General features: G+C 36.4%; 1 protein-coding gene across 3 annotated transcripts in view; it reads right to left on the bottom strand.

Annotated features, from left to right (window-relative positions):
• Nucleotides 1-23,657, bottom strand: part of Idi (Isopentenyl-diphosphate delta isomerase) — a 90,349-nt gene extending 66,692 nt beyond the window's left edge. Inside the window, exon 1 of one of the 3 annotated variants that reach the window (XM_090381614.1) lies at nucleotides 23,547-23,657. The gene's annotated coding sequence lies outside the window, so the exon portion shown is untranslated. Of the gene's footprint in view, nucleotides 1-8,320; nucleotides 8,430-23,546 lie in introns of those variants that run through there. The other 2 variants (XM_090381605.1, XM_090381618.1) reach the window with 2 other exon arrangements.
• Nucleotides 23,658-24,542: the final 885 nt, after the last annotated feature.

Genomic DNA, 24,542 nt, shown 5'->3' with positions numbered 1-24,542 from the left:
GGCCTATAACACACTCCTATTCTCAATTTTGCTTTTCCAGTGCTTATGTCACCAGACTGACTCGGCACTGCACCGTCCACCCATGTCGACCGGCTGTACTTCCTCGAATTTTATGTGTTTCTTAACTAATAGCATAACGCATCCTTCCTGTACACATTGTACTCCCCAAATTCAATTGCTGCATTCCTCATATCCGTGTGATACTACGTCTCTGATATCCCAACAGTATCTGCCTTTGATGTTTTGACCACCTCAAATTCATCAAATTTATTTACCAAACTACAAACATTGGTGTACACGCAATTATACATACACGTGTTCCTATTCTTAGCTACCCTAACACAGCCCATGTATTCCGCAATGTCTCTGAAATCCACTGCATCTTGCCTTGTTTTCCAGGCTGCTGCTCATTCCAATAGAGGTAGTGCAAGAATCGCTTTCGCCTCTGCCTGTGGCTACTGTTAATCTGTTAGTCCGTGTATTCTCCCAAGCTAGCAGTTTTTCGACCCACCTAACACTGCCTCGATAGCATCAGCAAATATTCTTGCACTCTTTCTATTTAAGTGTATCCCATCTCTGTAGAAGCAGTCTCTCCCGTTAACAAGCACAGACCAGGAAAGAAAAATTATATCCCTTGAGCCTTGCACAATCTCTCCAGGGCCGAATTGATCGACAAGGCTCTCATCATATACTCCCTCCTATCGTGTTTGGGCAGAATTGCAGACACTTTCAAATTCAACCCTAACTCACAGCTTTTTTTCAACATTGACCTGTACTTGTTAAGTAATTCCGCCGGTCTCCTACTCTTAATATATGATTAGTGCTAACGTATACAGCTTGCTATGTTTCCCAATGTTTCGATTGCAATATGAATATTTCTCACCACACCACTTAAGATCAACAATAACGCACGAAAGGTTAACAAATTTGAGTCTGATTAGTATTGAAAACGATGGTTCCAGTTTCAATATTTTAGCATTGGTAGAGGCATATGATACAAGAAAGCAAGCTTATATAGCATTAGAGAAAACAAAACTTCCCATTCCACCAATCTATTCACTACACATGTTTGGCTAGTTCTGCCTTAATTTCTCAAATTGTCAACGATTTTTCAATAAGAAAATCAAGAAGAATACACATTATTTAGTTATTTACTGATATTATTGTATTGTTCATTATATGATTTATATGTATAACTGTATTACATTTGTTATTAATTATCATTATAGGATAATGATATGTGCCACATTCCCTAGGAAGGCCCTTCTAATTCGTACAAACGCCAACAAATTGACACTGCTGCTGCTGTACCCCCCCAACCCTCACACACATAAAATATTCAACCAAAAAAGAATCGAGAGCCACAAATTTCTGGCTAGTAAAGCTTAAAGAACTCATCACTCCAATTCTTTGATTGTAAAGTGTGAACTACATTTGAATTTTGTGGATTAGTCTGCAACACTGCCCACATACACCTCAGTTTGGTGATTTGGCAAGAGATTAAAAACCACCACACTGAGGTGGTTTGGAATCTCTTACCACAACTGACGAATACTTTAATAGAAATATACATTCGGCAAACCGTATCAAATGTTATGTCAATATGTAACTAAAATCTATGCATAAAATATCTTGAAATCGAATTAACGTCTACCATCAAATATTTGCTGTCTACAACACGTATGCACTGAAATATTTTCGTTCATTTATGAAATAACACGGTGAAGGGCTGCTATCTTTATCATTTATTGCCAATTATAAATAGATAATATATCATCTAGGAATGACTAATAAATTGTAACTTTTTGTTTTCACAAAAGAAATACAAATTCCGTGGAAAAGTTTCTTTGATTATTGTGTAATTTAGTAATAATCGAGAAAAATAAACAGAATAAGAAATAAATGTTTGATTTTTCCTTTAAGTATGGATTGTCCAATAAATAACTTCCACGTAGATCTTCTGACTACATTTCTAGCCAAGCAACCCAAGCTCCGTTATCATCTGTAATGTACCTGAACGCCGTCTTCAAGTAAGCGAAGTTAGAGTCTATGGATGGGACTCGGTAGGTAGTGCCTTCAGCGGCAGCGCGCTTACTGATTGAAAACGACCTGGGTTCAAATCCCAATGGACGAGTTTCCAGAGGTTTTTTCTTTCAGTACCAAGTTAGTCGATCTTGGGCAGAGTCCTGTGAGGGGGGCGTTTCTTCCCCTCACCAAACAAAATTGACCGATGTACACACACACAAATACAGACCCGAACACCCTTCTCTCACCCTCCCTACAAAAATGTTAGATTTAACTCAGGAACATTTTTTACAGAAAACTACTTTTCAGGAAAATCGAAATATTTCGATCTCTGAAGAGTAGATTAGCCTCATTGTACACTTGTTTCTCATTCAGCAGAGAGTGAATAAGAAAGGTTTTGTTATTCACTCTCTACTGAATGTCAAGAAAATGCATTTAAAATTCATGCTTAATTGAAAAAGAATGAAATGATTTTTTGTAAGCAACGACTTAAAATTAGATTAGCAGAATTCAATTTAATGGGCAAAATAAAACGTCACAATCGACATAGTTTTAGTAGAAATATTATGCCGGCTATCAGTACTTTTCGGCATGATTTGTTTTCATTTGCTTTTATTTATGGGAGGTTTCGGTGAATGAGTTCATGTTCTCCTCAACGTTCTAAAATCACAAGGTTACATATTCTTGACTAATTCATTAGGACCAGTACTATACTAAAAAATTTGGAAATATGTACCGAATGAATTAAATTATAAGGAATACAAAAAAAAATTAGATTTCATAATTTCACCATTACCTTCAGATGGAGATCCCTCAAGACAGTTTTTTAGAGACACTTAAATTCAGCTGTGAGGAGTAAGTTGCTCCATCTGTTCCCAGATCGAATTTTTATCGAATATTCACACACAGCAAACTGATAATTAAATTTTCTACTTAGAGCTGTTTGAAGCGCATTCTAGTGGTCATATTGAGTCCTCAACGTGACAATGAGAAATGTAGAAAAAAAATCAGTTAAATATCATCCCTATCATGCAGAAAGGTCGCTGTTGTCTTGGGAAGAAAGGAAAAAGGTTTGGCTGAAGGACGGTGACTATCCGTACAAAACTTAATATGCGGATAATACCGAAGCACCTTGATATGTCTCATCGCTGTTCAAAGGAGCTACCCTACAACCCTTGCCGTGTTAAGCCTTTGGTAACAGCTTTCAGCTCTATTTTTAATCAAAAGATATCTGAGAAATCGAGAGATTTTTCAAATATCTTCGGATTATTATTCTGAGGTTGGTATTTTCGAAGCTAAATTGCTACCCTATACATAAAAGCAACCTCACAATTTATGTGAACAATGCAACACCCTCCTACGAGAGAGCTGTGTTTCTAGTCTCTCCTTTTTTCATTTAAAACAGCCTGCTCAATTCAACACGGAAAATACGTCAGTGACAGCACCATTTCTAGCCCCGGTAAGGGATATATGAATTATGTTTTCTGACATTAATGGGAACTATCGGAACACCAAATTTCACTTCAGTCTGGCTATTAGATGGCACTCCAGACAACTCTGAATAAGAATACAGTACTTTATAAACGTATACGTAGGAATATACTGTGTTTGTGTTATTATGCTACTATGTAAAAGATGTTTAGACTTTTGCTAAGTATTTTTCTAAGTATTTAAACGGCAAACTGTATATAACCACACTACTAGCGTTTTGGCTGCCAAGAGTTTTACCTAAATAATAAATGGGCTTTCCATTGCCAAACTTTCAGTAGCACAGAACGCAAAAATACCGTACTCTGTGCAGACAGAAACGCTGATAAAATGGGATAGTTTTCGGTGCTTTTTTAAATTCTGGTCGCGACGTGACACGATCAAAACTGTGCCTATACCGTGCTATAAGTCCTAGTACCTTTGGTGCTTGGGCTTGTCTTAAAGCAGCATAGTAAAATCCTTAAATAGGCTACAATCGACCCATTTATTTACCTCAATTTTCAACAAAACCCAAACTTATCACCTGGTTCAACATAATTACATTATCACACACTTCACAGTACAGGGTAGACTACCTCGGCATCATATCCAAGAGAAATCCTACTAGAATCCTGCTTTTATGAAAATATACATTTCAAGTACTTTACTTTAGATAACCCATAAACTATGCGCCTGGAAAGAATCTTGTGTATGTCCAATTTCAATTAAAAAAGATAAAAATATCAACTTTCAACACCATTACTAGCTACCTTCCACGAAAGTGAAATTCGAAAGTGAAGCGAGCTTCCACGAAAGTGAAATTCAGCATAATTACGATATGGAGAACTGAAAGGTGTCCTGATTTTCACGAAGCCAATATATATTAATAGCTCATTACTCAAGAAGTTGAATTCAAAATCTTTCGGTGATAATGCAGCTAAAAACACAAGGTCGGAATTTTCCTCATTGAGTACGGTTTTTTCACCAGTGCCGACCGTTAGTGACGTCATACCTAGAAGGCTATTTCACAGTACTGATCTCGCCTTTGTGTTGGTAACAACTGAGTAATAAACACAACTTCTACACGTCATGAAAATTCGTGACTCAAATCTGTAGATAGTCCAAAAGTAATGAACTTCCTTTAGTAATCGAAAAAAAGCTAACGAATCAGGGTACAATGGCAAAAATAATTATGAACGCATTAAGCAGAATTAAATATGACAAACAGGATGAATAATGAAAATTTTATGGACATCTGAAGAGGAACTCGACTGAATAATGAATGAAAGGTTTTTTTTTTTTTGCTTGATTTTATTAGAAGATTATGTGTGGAGTTTTTACTTTATAGCGGAATTCCGCTTTCTTGCACAACAAAGTACAGTCCTGACTTGAATATACTTTGGGATTTCTAGTTACAAAACAACAATTACCCAATTTAAATAAAATTTATTTTCACACTGAATTCGAACAGAATCAGTAAACTGCTAATATGTTGAGTTCTGGTTATAAGTCAGAAATGTGAAGTAGACTAAGCGAGGGATACTTGGTAATCATACAAGCTCTCTATACTATCAGTGTTTCCTATTTCACAAAAAAAAAATGAAAAAAAGTTCATTGAGTGCATGTTAAAAAATAATGAGGTAGTGGAATCAAAGTTGGGTTATGCTCGTTTAATTATCTCTCGTTGTTCCATAATCATGTTATGTTGTTTAACGGGAAAGAATAAGAATCCATTTTTAAAGAGCAACGAAAAGTAATCGATGTTTGGAATGAAAACGCTTTTTTAAATATTTTACAAAAATTAAATTTCGTTTCAGTGTGATTTATTCAAGATGTTTGATGACCAATCATCTAATCAAATTGCTTCTGTTAGTTAAACTTATAATCGAAAGAACAGACACAAACAGGTAAACACTGTCGAACACACTCCCATAAGGGAACGAACATTAAAATAACTTAAGTTGTAAGAAAACGGAAATTTATATACATGTGATACAAGCAGCTGTTGTTTTTTTGTTGTTTTGGTTTTTAGGAGCATTAGCAACTAAGGCCATATTGCTCAGGGAAATGCGGTGGTCATTCCTTGACCTTTCCGCATCCTCTGTATTTGATGGTGACGGGCTCGAACCCCGGTCTAATCAAGAAGCGTGTGCTACGCACTGCTGCTCCTTCCCACCTGGCTACGGAGGCGCCGTACAAGCAGCACATAGTGTGATATTTTCTAACCTTGAAATGTACCCAACGAGTTATAACACAGGGCTCCACACGCAGCAGAGATGCAATAGGTAGAGGAGTACTGCAAATTCGGGAAGCTTTAGATTAATTATGGCTAAATGATGCAAGACTCTTTTTCCGCATCACTCAAAAAATCCAATCTCCAGTTATTCACTGGAAAGACGTCATTATCCAATTCAGCTTTTAATTTTACCGCCTTGGCTACCTGGAAAGGTAATTTATCCAGTAATCTACTACATGTTGTCCAATAGCAAACCATGTAACTTCAGCCTTCTGTTCTTCCCTAAAGTTCAAGGCAGTTGTTAAGGAAACAAGGGGATCCATTAGAGAATCTTGCTGTGAGGGTGAGGACAGAATTATTAGTTTCGTTACTACCCTCAAGACAACCCAGAAAGGGTCATTTAAATATTGCGCCAATTCTAACCGATAACATTAACCCTTAAAAATCGAGAATTTTTCAAAAGCGAGCACACAACGAACTTCAAATGAGGTTAATGATTAATTAACTCCGGACTGAATTTTACACAGGTTGCAAGTAGATGATGAATTAATCACAAGTAAAATTCACTGACATGAACAGGAAAGTCTTATTTGTATAAAATGCTCTTGCTTCATTCTGAAAACATACTATCACGATACATTACAAGCTATTTCAAATTACAGCTCCACTGATTTTTTTTCTATCGGGATCTCATTATATTCTTATCGTATAATTAAATAAGCTCTAGTTAGAGCTGTTCGGAGCATCATTTAATGACCAGATTGAGCTGTAATTATTTCTCTTCGTCATGTTGTGGAATCTTTGTGCACAAAGGTTCCACAACATGACGAAGAGAAATGTAGAAAAATTCATTTCATATATTTCTCCACCCCCTATGGGAGGAAAGGGAAAAAAAGATATTGCAGAAACACGCTGCCTATCAATACAAAACATGAAAACAGAAGCTTCCGTAACACCATCCATATGTCTGATCGCTGTTCAAGGGAGCTGACACCAATGCTACTCTAATCTCAGTAGGTTCCTGACTGTGGAATAATGGATTCTGAGGTGGCTAAATCGTAACATGGGAAAGTCATTTACCACCTCTAGAAGTAACCTTCGAGGAAACCTGGGACTCTGCCTCCTGGCAATTAATATTGATCAAAATGAATATATCCGTTCTCTCAAAGTCATCACCAAAGACATTGTTTGTTTGTTTTTTTATGGCGCAAAAACGACAAGGTTTTATTGCGTCTTCACAAATATACGTAATTGGTGATAGGCGATCACCAATCAACAGACTCGACGCCATAGCTAAACTACAATATAGCCACCCAGGAACAGGATAACCTATCTAGACCGGATGTCCCTTTCTAAAACTATAGGAATATTCCTCACTCTTACTGTTACCGATTGTACAAGGAAAAAGACTACCAGACCGAGACTGTGCAACGTGTGTACACTCTCTTACCAAACAACTATCAGATTGATATTGGGCACAAGAAAGATTATAAGTATTAACTCATGTGACTCTTAGACTGTTTAATGTATTTTTAACATTCATTTATGTTATATTTTCTAATACTGTCCTGGTGTATTAGAAAGAAACCCTGTGGCTTCGCAGGCCAATTTAAAAAAAAAAAAAAACACTGTATTAATGTTTGGCAGCAGCTCTACCCATGCACTATGCAAAATCTCGAGATTTCTGAAATGTTTCCGGATTGCATGAAAACCTTTCGGAAAGTTTTTCAGAGATTGGTATTTTCGAAGCTACATTGCTACCATATGCGTAAAAATAATCTCACAATGTATCTCTCCTAAGATTAAAACGCTAATAAAACGGGGTAGTTTTCGATTCTTTCCTCAATCACAGTTACAATAAAATAAGGGGGGGGGGGAGAATTTAAACAGCTTCAACATGACCTCTTCTTTCTCTCAGCGAAGTCATAGTCTGTCAGAAAATTGAGCAATAGTTACATTTTGTAGCTGCAGTAGATATTCTCCCAGGTATCTCTTTTCAGACATAACTGGCACTCCTGTCCAAGTTACTAAAGACATCTTTTTACGCAGTCAAAGATGCCACTGCTGACTTACACCACTAATTAGACAATCAATGACCTCTCTCTCTTACGAACTCCCTCCACTGTGTCACAGATGCTAAGTTTCTGTTTGCCTTTTCTATAAATACTTGCGTTGACACTGTTCTTCTGAATTGGCATCTGTAATTCTCCCACTCTCTTCCCAACCTGTATGAAAACGTGACACAAGCAGTTAGCTTGTGGCATCTGCTTTGTACCTATAGCACGGTATAGAACCTGTGCCGTGCTATAGGTTCAAATACACTTTCGTGTTTGGGCTTTTCTAAAAACAACCTCGATAAACCAATAAATAGGCTTCAATTGACCCATTTATTTACACCAAATCTTTCACATAACCCACATCCGTTTTAACATAATTACATTATCACAAAGTTTATAGTACAATAGTCAACTATCTTGGCGTCATATAGATATTGGATATTTTGTGGCCGTAATTCTCATGTAATAACTAAATCCTACTAGAAAATATACACTTTAAGTACTTCAGATAACCAAATAAACTATGCGCTGTTACCTGGAAAGACTTGTTCAGGTCCTGTTTCAATTAAAGCAGGTAAAAATGTAAACATTCAACGCCATTACTCGCACCCTGCGGAGCTTCCACGAAAGTGAAATTCAGCCTAATCAGGATATGGAGAGCTCAAAGGTGTCCCTGATTTTTATGAAGCCAATATATCTCGTATTAATAGCTCATTAATGAGGAGGCTGGATTCAGAATATTTCGGCCATAATATAGCTAAAAAGACAAGGTCGAAATTATGTCTTGATATTTTCCTCATTGAGTACGTTTTCTGTTCATCACTGCCAACTGACATTGACGTCATATGTAAAAGGTACTGTATTTCACAATACTTATCTCGTATTTCTAACAGTAACACCCAGTGACAAACGTTACTCAAGTAAATACGTAACGAAAAAGATAGTCCAGAAGTAATGAATTATTTCCTTTAGTAATTGAAAGAAAGCAATGACGAAAATAATTATGAAAATTATGAATAATTATTAATGAGAAACTGTTTGGAGAATAACAATTTTTTGAACAATGAAAACTGACTAATTAAAGATTTCCTTTGCTTGATCCCAAATAATCCACGATTATTTTTGGGATCATTTTACATTTTGCATCCTCAACCAAGTACAGTCCTGACTTGAATAAACTTTGGGATTTCTTATCATTAAAGAACAATTTAAATAAAAAATATTTTCACATCGAATTCGAACAGAATCAGTAAACTGTTGATATGTTGACTTCTAGGTATTAATTGGAAATGTGAAGTAGACCAAGGGAGGGGCACCTTGGTCTACTTTGTACGAGCTGTCCGTTATGTTATCAATGTTTTTAGTTCATAAAAAAACTGGAAAAAAAGTTTGAGTGCATGTTGAAAAAATAATGAGGTCCTGAAATTCAAAGTTAGGCGCGTTTAATCACCTCTCATTATTCGATAATCACGATGAGTTTTATGGAAAAAAAGAAGCAATTTTTAAAGAGCAGCAACGACAGGTAATCGGAAAACACAAGGAAGGAAACGCTTTTTTAAATATTGTTCAAAAATTGAACTTCGTTTCAGTATGATTTATTTAGGATCTTTGGTGACCAATCATCCAATCAAACTGCTTCTGTCAGTTAAACTGATAAGCGAAAGAACATACAGGTAAGCACTGTCGAACACATCCCCATAAGTGAAAGTATATTTACCCAAGTTGTGTAGCACAATTTTAAACATGTGATACAAGAGGCATATAGTGTGATATTATCTAAGCTTGTAACTGTTACCCAACGAGTTATCGCTCAGAGTTCCACAGGCAGCAGAGATGCAATAGATAGTGTAGTAATTATCGTAGGGTACAAGGGTGTTGCATATTCGGGAAGTTGACCTTTGCTTTGTATTAATCATGGCTAAATGATGCAAAAAACACTTTTTCTCCATCCGTCAAAAAGTCCAATCTCCAATTACTCATCGGAAAGACGTTACTATCCAATTCCTCTTAATTTTACCACATTGGCTACCTCGTAATGAAATTCCAGTAATCTACTACATGTTACCCAAGGGTAAGACAATAGAATTAAGTTTCGTTGCTACCCATAAGCCACCTTTCCTCAGGACAACCCAGAAAGGTTTATTTGAATATTGCACCAATTCAGTTAAGGATTATTACTACATTTTACGTAGGTTGCAAGTAGATGATGAATTAATCAAGTAAAATTCACTGACACAAACGGGAAAGTCTTATTTGTATAAAATACTCTTGCTTCATTCTGAAAACTTACTATCACGATAAATTAGGAGCTGTTTTAATTAAATTGTAGCCAAGGGGTGTTTCCCAAAATAGCTCAATGTCATTGTACTCTTATTACAATTTGCAATGTTGTTTTTTATTGATAACGAAAACATTGACTGTTTCTTATAATTATATGCATTATGGATTTTCATAACGCAAAAGTTTGCTACTGGTTTAAGAAACTTCACAGTTATTACCCGTTTAATAACTCTTCAAATAATATTTTAAATTGTGAACAGTCCAGCAATATTTCTCTAAGAACCTCAGTTCGCAGTTCTCTAATAGAAGTGGCGAATATGTTAATAATAGTATCACTGAAGAAAAATTAATGGCGTATCTAAAAATCTAATAAGAGAGTGAGATCCAATAAATAAATTAATTAACAGCAATAAATGGAAGGTATACATACGAAAGAATACATACCCTGTTACCTAAGGGCTGCATCATAATCAGAAAGGGAAGGTACTGTAGTTCCAAAGCCTAACTTGACATTAAAACATTACATTGTGAACTTTGATGAACTAGTATCTAGTTCATCAAAAACAATGTCCATAGAAATATTGAGCAGAAACTGAACATCTTTGTGAAGGAAATGGATGAATCTGGAGAACTTGCTGATTAAGCTAGCTCTACTCTCTTTTGGACATGGAAGTTTTAACATGCGATTCAAAATAGCGAAAGAAAAAAAATCTAATTGTTTGATGCACAGGACGCAGCATTTGTTTTATGCTTTTTTGCGACGAAAGGGTTTTTTTGGGATGCGGAATACATCTCTTTTTGGGGCTGAGCCGATATATTTGAGTAATTTTAGTTTTTCAATTAAAGTAGGCTTGGCAAAGACCAAATAGAATGAAGGGTCTGTTATCTGCAAAATATCTGAGATTTCCAGTTGATGGACGGATATTGATATAAAAGATGAGTTATCAGATGAAAGAGGAGCATGATTTGTATATATTCCAGTATTAGTTGAAACCAGGGACAGGTAAGAACTGAGAATAGGTCAGTTTTTCAAAATTATTACTTCATTAAATGTATACTATATGTGCTTACTAAAGTGTAATGAAGTGCATAGGGCTATTTCGAAGATTACCGCAGTTCATCGCAAAGTAGGCGGCCGAGAAAAACTAATTATCAAAAAATTTGACATCAGCAATAGGAGGACCGCTTGCATTGGAACACATAACGCGAACTTTGAAATAGGAGACCATTTTCCCTCCAACTATTTTTTTACTGACTGCTCACTGAAAGAAATGAGCCAGTTCATATACCATTTTTGACAATTAGAGAGCTGAATGAGTTGCGATTCTTAATATTTCAATCAATTAAAATTAATGCGGGTCATGGTAGATGGCTCCGCTGTATTCTAACTTCTCGACTAATGCTGATGTCCACCAAGGTTCAATTGTTTCTCCTACTCTTTACCTCATATACTGATGACCTTCTTCTACTGATCGGAAATCCTATCCATAGTTTTATTCTGTTTCGCTGACACTCTGATTTGCAGGATTATACTATATATCTCTATTGGCGATTACCCTTACTCCTTTCCTTTCTCTTGGCGTAAGCACATTACAAATGTTGCTTCCTCTGCATCTAAAAAATTGGGTTTTCTCTTTCGCTCTCGGCGTTTAGTTTCTTCCAAATAGCTCTTCACTATGTACAAATTGCAAATCCGCCCTACCATGGAATATTGTTCTCACATCTGGGGAGGTGCTCCGAAACCTCTCTCAGGCTTCTAGATTTCGTTCAAAAGTTGGCAGTTAAGTTAATTAATGGTTCATCCCTAACAGTCTCTGTCTCATAGACGTTCTGTTTCTGCTGTATGCCTTTTCTACAGATACTTCCATGGGCACCCTTCTTCTGAATTGGCTTCTATAATCCCGCTTTCTCTTCCAAAGCAGTCCGAACACGTGCCCAACCATTCGACATCCTTTTACTCTCCAACTTCAAACTCACAGAACCAACTTTTTTCTATTCCTCGTTCATTCATTCGACTTCCGTTCCTTGGAACAACTTTCCTTCAGCCGTATTTCCTGAAAATTAAAATCAACAGAATTTCATGTTTAATTTTAATACAAAACAAAGATCTTTCATTTTCTCACCCTTCAAGCCAGTCACGGTACTAAGTACCAGAGGTTCTAATACTTCTCGTGTTCGGGGGTTCTCTTTTAAAAAAAAAGAAGAAAAAGATAAAATTTCGATACCACAGATCTGTTCCTACCCCTTTTCTTAAGAATCGTCTGTTGTAGAAGTGGGAAAAATGGAATTAGGAGTGTAAAAATAAATAGTTCTCAAGCAGTTTTTAAAAGCGCTACGGTAAAAAATAAGTGATGCTATTATGACAGTGAACTACTGATATCAAAAAAAATTTCCCCGATTCTACTAGCGTTCTGTTGAAAAACTAATGGAGGCAATGTGTTTGGTCTGAGAGGACTGTCTGCATAACGTTCCTTAAAACGCCAGCAGGCCAGATTTGTCTTTAGATGAACATGAAATAGTTTAAACAGCAGGTAAAAGAGGTGGACGGAATTATGAACAAAACTTCGAAAGAGCTCCACTAGCAATTTAGACCGAGATTAAATAATTTACTGCCTGGACGATTCTGAAACGAACTGGAATTTAATATATCCATTTCAAGCCCATAAGCAACAGAATTCAGAAAAATAACAGCAATATAAATTAAAGAAATTTGATACTGTTATTATTGTTTGGATTTATTTCTAAATGAAGCCAGTTGCGATGTACTTTATTTCTGACAGAACACTAACAGTGCACATGATACATATGAATAAGGCCTCTGCAGTACAGAATATGTTATTAAATTATGCAAACACAAACCAATTGAATTAACCAATCGATGAGTAATACAATAAAAGTCAACCGAAAATTACAAATAATTGAAATTGAGCATTTAACAAAAGTGAAACTCCAGGAATCTATTTTTATGCCTACAAATCATACGTTTCGCAGGTGTTTTGACCTGCTTATCTTCAGATTTTGTCCCCTCAAAAAATATCAAGCTAACAGAGTTTTGTCAAGCTACTAACTGAGGTCCAATTAACTAGTGTGTCTAGTTCAGTGTCACGTAAACTTTTTTCTGGTCCTCTTTTGAACCTCAGCTTTACTGTTGGAACCCCAAATAAAAATATCGTTTTGTTCTATCGTTGTCAATAATAAACACTGTGATCGATAAACAGTTTACCTTCTCGCGGACCACTCTTATAGTACGATATTGGAGTACTTAGTGGGACTCTTGATTGTTACAAATAGACGTATTCACCATTTGGACCAGGAATCCCAATTTCGTGTGAAAAGTCACTCATAAAGCCAAATGGAAAAAGAAGAACGAAACAGACTGCCAGGACATTGATTCTTGCACTGTCATCTAACATTTCGAAATATGAAATTTGTTGACAGACAGAAGAGGTCAAGTAGAAGCTGCTTGAATTCTATCCTGTTCTGTTGCTACTGCAAAACCACAGTATTGGAAGGAAATTTGTCCCAAAACTACCTGTCTCCTTTTGCGGAAGTGCTATTCTTTACATTTTAAGACTGCCAGAGAGCAGTGGCGCAACTCTCATACCGCCGAAGGTTCGGACGGTTGATTTGGTATGTTTATTGAAGAGCACGGGGAAGGTTCGTAAATCTCGCAGAGAAGTCCAGAATTTGTAGTTTTCCTACTATCAGAGGACCCTCTAAGACAACATGATCGGATTCTGAACGATCATGGCGGATCTAGAGTTAAGGCGGCTAGAATGGAGGAAAAATAAAACAGAAACCTAATTTGGTTCGTGTCTGCTTACTAAAAATTTTATTTTTTATTTATGGTAGAGGGCTACGAATTAAACTAACCCATACGCTATGTATATAAAGTGCTTAGCATCATAATACACAGCCATTTCTGAATAAACAGAAAATTTTTTAAGGTGGCATCGTTTTAGGTTATATCTCATATTGTGAATACCTTCACAACGAGTTGCCATGATATTGCACTACTTCGAATAAGTAACGCTTCACCTAAGGAGAAGACTAGTGTTACTTATTCTCAGATAGGTACCACCACCCACTGGGGTGGTGGTACCTATCTGAGAATAAGTAACACTAGTCTTCTCCTTAGGTGAAGCGTTACTTATTCGAAGTAGTGCAATATCATGGCAACTCGTTGTGAAGGTATTCACAATATGAGATATAACCTAAAACGATGCCACCTTAAAAAATTTTCTGTTTATTCAGAAATGGCTGTGTATTATGATGCTAAGCACTTTATATACATAGTCTAAATTTGTTCGCAGCTTGAGGCTCTAGCCCTAAATGCGCCTTAGACTAACCCATACGCTAATTTTTATTTATTTATATTTTGTCATACACAACTGCATAATCGTTATTTTAAAATTCGATCAGCCATTCCGGAGTTCACACTCGGAGACATGTTTATAAGACGTATTTTACTTATTTTAGACACAAGATTACCTCTGAGAAAAGGAAAATCCACCGATTAAACTCCTACTAATAAATAGATTTGTGAAAAAAAGGTTCAGAATAATTTCTCGCCTAAACATATACGGAATCGCTGACCTTACAATGTACGAAATAACAGCACAGGGGCAGGACGTCCCGAGGGTTACAGGGGTGCACTGCACCAGTGCGCCAAATTTCAAGGGGCATCTGAAACTTACATACACAATGAAGAAATTTTGAAAACATGTTACTGCACTTTTGTGGATGTGTGTATAGTGCTTGTGTACTCTAAATTTTACTATATAAATTAACCGTTCAATACTCGCGCGAGGTCCAGATGGCCAATAGCTTTTTTTTTTAAATGGCAGTATTTTCTTGGTAAAAAAAAATCCAGAAACACTGTTCTCGGTACCTTTCTAGAAAATTTTGCAGAATTTTTTTTAGCATTCCCCATAAAATTTACGTTTTCTTTTCTGCATCAACATATTTGGAGTATCTTGAAATGGGAACTTCAAACAATGACACTTAAAGCTATTTCTGAAATGCGACAGGAATGTAGAATTGATGTCGTTAAAGTTCCTAAATTGAATCTTGATAATATATATATATGATACTGTATATAATATCTATACATATATTTCAAGTGATAATGATTTTAAAAATGTAGCTAAATCATTAATAACAAAAATCAAATATTATACATTTATTTGTTCTCTTGTAAGATAGAAAAATAGTCATAAACTCTGTTCAGAGATGCATTTTTCCCATTCTGTGTTATGCCTCCGAAATCTGGTCTGGTGCTCCTCACAAGCTACCGTTAAGAAATTCCTTGCCCTAGAGTATCGGGTTCTTAGATGGCTGAACAGTAAACTTGGTTTTCCCCATACAATATCCAGGCAACAGCTTTATAAAAACTTAAAAACAAAGCCTCTGCAACAGATGATCAACGAGTCTGGAGTCATGCTTCTTGCAGAGTTAAGTACCTCTGCAACCGATTCGCCAAACTTAGCCAACATAATAGCTTCCACCAACAGAGAAAATTCAAGAAACCAACAACAATTCAAATCCAAACTCTCCAGACTAAAACAAATGGACAGGATGTTCCCCAATGCATCCCTTCGCCTCATAAATTATCACAACATTGATTGTAAGAGGTTGCTCAACTCTGAAGCCTACAGGAGTCTCATTTCCAATCAAATGATGAGAAATAAAAACAGCTGCCTGCACTCCCAGTAACTGCATCCGAGAGCCAAATGTGATGTTCTGCAATATATATTTTTGATCATTATAATTCATATTCGTTGTTAATGTATATATAGAATATGCTATGTATTTGTTTTTATATTTCTCTCCTTTTTACTGAATTTATGCTCCGCCTAGTGTTACGCGAATTAAGTGAGTGTTATGAAGAATATAGAACAGATGCTGGTTTTAAAAATATGTTAAATAAAGCAACAGCTATTGCTAATAAAATAGACTGCGAAACTCGTAGATTTACAGAGGTCTCAATTATACGACCATGTAAAAAGAAAATGTTTATGAAACTATAAATTAGCGTGAATCATCATACTAGATATAACAATATTACACAGATTCCAACATCTGAAGGTTTATAATATCTACTGTAACCTGCCTACAGTCCTTATTATAGAAAATATTTCACGCTTGGAATGACAACGAAGATCAATCAGACCATTTTTCTGGACATGGAATCTGCTTTCGATTCAGTCCAAATCATACTTCTTGCCTTACTTGAAAGATTCTATAGGATATTCAGAAATATAATCGATCTTCAATAATCTGCTATCCTAGGAGAAATGCCCCACTTCACAGGTAATGACATTTCAGTCTGTAAACGCGTGGAGCTAGGGATCCCACAAGGTGGTTCTGTCCGAGCCTTGCTATTTACAGCAATATTCGTTCCACTTACGAACCAAGTTCAGCGTTTCTATCATATGCGGATGATATTGTTCGCTACATGCCATGCCAACACCTTGTCAGTGATTCGGAAGCAAGACAAACCTCCTCTGAAACTGTAAACAGCTACCTGAATTCATTCTGTAAGTTATGTCAAATTTTTAGGCCTGTCAATTAATCTAGAGAAATCAATCTATCTTATCTTTACTACAGGTCGGATTACTTCTGCTGATATTGCATCTTCTCTACTTCCGGAATTGGCAGGAAATGTTCTGACTCCCACAGACAGTATTAAATTTCTAGGAGTAACCTTTGATGCGAAACTCACTTTTAAATAGCAAATCCAAGCTCAGTATTTCAAAGACCTGAGAGCCTTCTGGGGAATGAAAATAGATCTGTGCAAACGTCACAATAAACAAATAATCAGGGAATACCTCGCAACTTACTGCAGTAGCGTGCTCTCCTATGCCGTGGAAGTTGAGTCATGCTGCAGCATCCACTACCCTCAGGAAACTATGGGCCTCGAATTCTGGGTGCAGACGTAGGCCAACTTGTGATCTCACCAGATCTGAACTCGGCTGCAACCTACATCCCCATACGGCCCATGTGCTAAAAAGAAAGGCAGTCCTTCAGCTGTGCTCATCTAAGCATGATCACATGAACATCTGGGACACGGTTGGTTGGAGTTTGCCAGGAAGACACCTCCGCAGTACTCCCGCCTTGTGCTCAAGGCTCCAAAATTTCAAGAGATATTTCTCTGGACGCTCAACATCAACCTGTGGTCTACTGACAAGGCGTATCGGGATGACATTTTTTTCAAGGCTCCAAAATTTCAAGAGATATTTCCCAAATGTGACTCTGGACGCTCAACATCAACCTGTGGTCTACTGACAAGGCATATCGGGATGACATTTTTTTCCTTTATAAAATAAAGATGATATCTTTATTATCTTGTTGGTGAAACAAGATAATAAAGAACCACATATCAATACGCATGAATGGCAGTGTGGTCAATAAAGACCAGACATACTTTGATCTTGGTCTGAAACGGGACGAAAACATTAACTTCACACCACATTTCGGAAATGTAAAGAAGAAAACTTTGACAGGGGTTGGAAGGTATCAGGAATCCCGACCTTGTTAAGCAAAGATTTTAAGATGCGTCATCCCCATCTCTCTCTCCGTTTTAGTCTTTTTCCCCGGACGCAACCATCTATTATTTACTACTGTATTCTTCTTCGTTATACGATTTATATGTACAAACATAATACTTTTATATGTATAACCTTTGTTTCTTTTCTAATTTATACTTTTTATTAGTTGTGATTATGTAAATTTCGTTGTCAATAATTATAACTGTATTGCTTTTGTTATTAATTATCATTATATGAATAAAATTACAACAGCAAAAAAAAAAAATATATATATATATATATTGGGGGGGGTGCCAAATTGCGAATGACACTCGGGTGTCACATACCGTAGGAACAACCCAGCTAATTCGTAGAGACTTCAACAAATAGATACAGGACGGGGAGGGTACAGGAGCAGTCTGTACCTTCTCCCTAGATATTAAATAATTAAACAAAAGAGAATAGAGCCACAAATTTCGGGCTAGTAAAGCTTACAGAATTAAAAAAGCTGAGGAAATCATCACCCCAAGTCTTTGATTGTGAAGTGTGAACTAAATTTTAATTTCGCGGATTAGTCTGCAACACTGCCCAAATAAATCTATATCTGGTGATTTGGAATTCCTTGTCACAACTGTTGAATACTTTAATAGAAATATACATTCGGTAAACATATCAAATGTTATGTCAATATGAAACTAAAATTAATGTCCACCATTAAATATTTGCTATCTGCAACACGTACGCACTGAAATATTTTTGTCCATTTCTGTCATAAGGGCTGCTATCTTTATCATTTATTGGAAATTTATAGTAATAATAAATAAATGTTTGATTTTTTTCTTTTAAATAATTAACTTTCACTTAGCAAGCCTAACTACCTTCAGAGCCGAACAACGCAAACTCCGTTATCATCCATTATGTACAAGTAAGCGAAGTTAGAAACAACAAGCATGGGGCTCGGTAGCGTAGTGCCTTCGGCGGCAGCGCGCTTGCTGATTGAAAACAACCTGGGTTCAAATCCCACTGGACGAGTTTCCAAAAGTTTTTTCTTTCAGTACCAAGTTAGTCGATCTTGGGCCGAGTCCTGTGAGGGGGGGTTTTTCCCCCCTCACCAACCAAAATCGGCCGATGTACACACAAAAATACAGACCCGAACACCCCCACTTCCTTGCTGCCTGTAGAGGACAGTTATTTTCTCCACTAGCTTTTTGTATTTCTTTTAGCGAGGTCACTAAAATTCACCAAACAAAGTGGACAAGCTGGTTGCTTTTCGAAGAAAATCAAAATTGGTCGAAATATTTCGACCAATTTTGATTTTCAAAATCAAAAGAAAATCAAAATTGGTCGAAATATTTCGACCAATTTTGATTTTCTTCGGAAAGCAACCAGCTTGTCCACTTTGTTTGGTGAACACTGGATTCTCATTCAGTAGTGAGTGAATAACAAGGTTTCTTATCCACCCTATACTGAATACTAAACTTGAGTGCATTTAATTAATTTACACTTAAATAAATAAGAATGAAATAATTTTCTATAAGCAACCACTTAAAATTAGCAGAACTGAATTGAATGGTGGAAATAACAATTCTGAGGTCTACTAAAACTATGATGATTATCATTATAGTTTTAGTAGAAATATGTCTACTATCAGTACTTTCTTAAATCGTATGGTTGCACATTCATGACAGATTCCTTATGACCAGTACTATACCACAACAAAATCATGAATATATACTAAATGAATTAAATTATAGGGAATACAGAAAAGAAATGAGATGGTGGCTTAATGATATTAGCAGATCCCTCAAGACGGTTGTCTAGATTCACTAAAATTCTTCTGTGAGGAGCAGGTGGCTCCATCTATTGCCAGATCGAATTACTTGAGAAGTTTAAAAATAATTGTTGTAGGTGGCGTTGGATAGCAATTTGTATTAGATATTCACTTACAGAAAATGTACACCTAAATTATCTCACTTAGAGATGTTTGGAGCGCCATCTAGAATGGTCAGATTAATCAAGCGAAATTTGTTACACAAAGAGTCCACAAAATGACGAAGAAAAACGTAGGAAAAAGCAGTTCATATTCCCCCCCCATTATGGGGAGAATATGAACTGGAATATGATTCCCCCCATTATGGGGGGAATATGAACTGAAAAGGAGATTATCATGGGAAGAAAGATGCTGAAACATTGACTGTTAATACAAAACATTAATTTACGAATAGAGAAGCACCTTCCATAACAACATCCATACTGTGATATGTCTGATCGCTGTTCAAGAGTGCTGAGACCAACCCTACCCTATCTCAGTAGGTTCCTCACTGTGGAATAGTGAGTTGGCTAAACCGTTACCCGGGAAAGCCACTTGCCACCTCTAGAAGTAATGTGCTCGGTCTTCTGGCAATTGATATATTAGATCAAAATAAATATATCCATCCTCTCAAATTCATCACCAAAAAGATTGTTTGTTTGTTTTTCTTTTATAGCGCAAAAATGACATTATACTGCGTAAATCACAAATAGACACAATTGATGATACTCTATCACAAATTGCTAACACCAATAGTCTATCACCAATTAATTACCAACAAACCTGATTTTTTTTTTTTTTTTTTTGATTTGGTAGTTGTTGGCGCATAGGCTTCTGTGGCCATATTGCACCTCCCAAGGTTTTTGCAGTACTTTGATCCAAGCCCGAGGCGGGAATCGAACCCGCGACCTTTGGGTTGCCGGGCAGGTACTTTACCCACTCGGCTAGCCCGGTCGGCACCAACAAACCTCGACACCATAGCTAAACAACAATGCAGCCACCCCGGAATAGGATAAAATCTATAGACTGGATGTTCCCATCTTACACTGTACGAATATTCCTCACTCTGAATATTGACTGTGACGGATTAAATAAGGAAAAGGGCTACCAGACTGAGATTGTGCACCATGTATACACTATCTTGCGAAACAACTATTAGATTGATATTGGGCACAAGAAAGGTTCTACCTATTACCTTATGTATTTTTAAGATTCGTTTATGTAATATTGTCAATTACTATGTCTATAGAACTAAGAACATTTCTTTAATGTTACACTCCTGGTGTATCAGAAAGAAACCCTGTAGATGGCACTCAACACAATTCTGAATAGATATTCTTTATAACTAAAGACCCTGTAAACGTTTTGTGTATATGTTGTTAATGCCACTGAGTAAAGAAGTTTATACTTTTCTATGTATTAAATGCCAAACTGTATATAACCACACTACTAGCATTCTGGCTGCTAGGAATTTTACATAAATAATAAATGAGCTTTCCGTTGCCAAACTGTCAGCAGCACAGAAGCCCAAAAATACTCGTTGCTCCTGAAACGCTGATAAAATGGGATAGTTCTCGATGCTTTCCTCAAGTGTAGTTGCAACATAATAGGGAGAAATTTAAACAGCTTCAACACGATCTCTTCTGTTTCTCAGCGAAGTCACAGTGTCAGAAAATTGTGAAATAATTACCTTTTGTAGCTGCACTGGATATTCTCACGTATCTCTCATCACTTTCCAGACATAATTGGCACTCCTGTCCAAGTTACCTAAGACATCTCTTTGGATCCCAATGCTCATTTGAACCACTAATTAGACAATGACTTCTATCTTACGAACTCCCTACACTGTGTCACCGAAGCTCATTTTCTCAGTTGCGTAGCTTTCTATAAATACTTCAGTGGACACTTCTGAATTGCCATTTGTAATTCTTATACTCTCTTCCAAAACTGTATGAACACGTGATACAAGCAGTTAGCTTGTGGCACGTACTTTGTACCTACAGCACGGTATAGAACCTAGACCGTGCTATAGGTTCTAAGACTTTCGTGTTTGGGCTTTTCTAAAAACAACCTCGATAAACCAATAAATAGGCTTCAATTGACCCATTTATTTACACCAATTCTTCCACACAACCCACATCGGTTTCAACATAATTACATTATTACAAACTTTACAGTACAACAGTCGACTGCCTTGGCGTCATGTATCGATATTGGAGATTTGGTAGCCATAATTCTCATGCAATAACTAAATCCTACTGGACTATTGCTTTTATGAAAATATACGTTTTTAATTACTTTACATAACCAATAAAATATGGGCTGTTTATAAAAATATCAACTTTCAACACCATTACTAGCTACCTGCTGAGCTCCCACGAAAGCGAAATTCAGCATAATTACGGTAGGGAGAACTGAAAGGTGTCCCTGATTTTTATGAAGCCAATATATATTAATAGCTGATTACTCAAGAAGTTGGATTCAGAATCTTTCGGCCATAATATAGCTAAAATTACAAGGTCGTAATTATGACCTGAAATTTCCTTCATTGAGTACGTTTTATGTTCATCAGTGCCAATTGACTAACGTCATACCTAGAAGGCTATTTCATAATACTGATCTCGCTGTACTTTTTAACAGTAACAAACTCGATTTCAGTACAAACATTACTCCACAAAATTATTACTCACGCATGAAAATTCATGACGCAAAACTGAAGATAGTCCAGCAGTAACGCACTTCCTTTAGTAATCGAAACCTAACGAATAAGAGTGCAATGGTGAAAATAATTAAAAATGCATTAAGCAGAATTAAATGACAAAAAACAGTGTGGAGAATAATAAATTTTCGAACATCTGAAGAGGAATTTGACTGAACTATGAAAACTGACTAATGAAAGATTTCCTTTGCTTGATTTTATTTCGCGATTATGTTTGGGATTATCACTTTACAGTGGAATTCCACTTGCATCTTCAACCAAGTGCAGTTCTGACTTGAATAAATGTTGGGATTTCTTGTTATAAAAGACCAATTACCCAACTCAAAGTTAAGTAGGCGCGTTTAATTACCTCTCGTTATTCGATAATCACGTTGAGTTTTATTGAAAAGAGTAAGAAGCTGTTTTTAAAGAGCAGCAAGAAAAAGGTAATCGGAAAAAGCAAGGCGATGTTTGGAATGAAAACGCTTTTTTTAAATATCTTTCAAAAACGTAACTTCGTTTCTGTGTGATTTATTTGGGATGTTTGATGGCCAATCAAACTGCTTCTGTCAGTTAAACTTGTAAGCGAAAGAACAAACAGGCAAACACTATCGAACACCTCCCATAAACATGCGAAATCCCCCCCCCCATAAACTTTTAAACATGTGATACAAGAGGCATATTGTGTGATATTTTCTAACCTTGTAACTGAACCACACAGGACTCCACAGAGAGTAATTATCTTAGAGAAGGTTACAACATATTCGGGGAGTTGACCTCTGACTTTTATTAATCATGATGCAAGAAACACTGTTTCTGCATCCGTTAAAAAATTCAAATCTCGAATTACTCATCGGAAAGACGTGATTATCTAATTCTGCTTTTAATTTTACCGCCTTGACTACCATTTATTCCAGTAATCTACTACATGTTGCCCAATTGTAAACTTCATGTAATTTCGGCCTTCTATTCTTCCTTAAAGTTTGAGGCAGTTGTTATTATTAAGAAGATAGGGGGATCTGTTCGACAATCATGCTGTGAAGGGGTGGACAGGACAGTGCCACATTACATGCCGCATTATTTGAATATTGCGGCAACTGAGTCAGTTCTACCTGAAAACATTAACATTGGTCGTTAAAAATCAAGAATTTTTCAAAAGGGAGCACAATGAACAATAAGGATTATTACTGCATTTTATGTGGCTTGTAATTCGATCATGAAGTAATCACAAGTAAAATCCACTGACAAAATAGGCAAATATTTGTATAAACCCTCATACTATCAGGATACATAACGAGCTATTTCAAATTACAGCAAAGAGGTGGTTTCTGAAAATAACTCAACTGGTTTTCTCTATCGGGATGTCGCTTATAATTGATAAGCGAATTAATCGAAATTAATTGATAGTAATAAAGGGAAGGTACACATAACAAAGAATACATACCCTGTTACACGGGCAGCGTCGTAATCAGGAAACAGTCACTTGGTGAGGGCAGGCACTGAAGTTCCGAAGCCTAACTTCACATTAAACATTACATTGTGATCTTTGATGAACCATTATCTGGATTGAACACTCCATTAAACATAAGATATGAAACACGTTTAATCAACTGGTGCCTAAATTAGACAACTCAAAATGGAGACTTCTCGATATGCAATTAAATAAATATTCATCTTCAAATGATAATTAATTTTTCACGCACTTAAAATTCGTACTTACAGCCGCTTCTACACACTTAGATGGAAGACGAATTAACTCCCCCTATCGAAAGAAGTTTTCATTAAGAGAACACGAATTTAATATTTTAATTTAAATAAAATAAGTAAAACATAATGGGAAATGTAAAAAGCCAGTTAAGCAAGTTACCGATAAAACTGAGAATTTTTTGCCTAGTTCATGATGCGAGTGTTCGGACTGGTTTCGGTTCGGTTGGGTTGTTTTTAATTTCCACCGTCATTTAAAGTCACGTAGTATCTATCGATATATGAAGTCTGTAAATTGTGTGTACTCTGACTGCTTTGCAGAACATGAGTTTCCCGGATGAAAAAACAAAACAAAACAACCTTTTAACCTTCGCATGAGATCGAATAACTCCCGTCAAGGAACTGTAACTCAGTCCTACACATACGATGTGAGAGGAATCTTGTAGTTTGAGTTTGAGAGGACTGATGTGGGATTTACTTAAAGATGTAACTACCATCAGGGGTAAGGGGAAGGGTTTTGCTTTCGTAAGGTGACTACAGTGGTCTCAGAGACTTTTTATATTTTATACACTGGGATCAACTGATGATGTTACCAACGGTGAATTCTAAATGGGAAGCCTTCAGGGACTTAATCTTGAAGTGTACTAGGCTTAGGGACTTAAGGAATACTGTTCAAGGTTTAGGTCTAAATGGATGTCAGATGAATTAATGAGACTCGTGGCAGAAAAGAAAAATG

The sequence above is a fragment of the Mastigoproctus giganteus genome, chromosome 1, assembly GCF_048544385.1.
Source record: "Mastigoproctus giganteus isolate SK-2022 chromosome 1, ASM4854438v1, whole genome shotgun sequence".
Classification (NCBI taxonomy): Eukaryota; Metazoa; Arthropoda; class Arachnida; order Uropygi; family Thelyphonidae; genus Mastigoproctus; species Mastigoproctus giganteus.
Note: the sequence above shows the minus strand (reverse complement) of the source record. Positions and strands in the feature narration are given on the sequence as shown.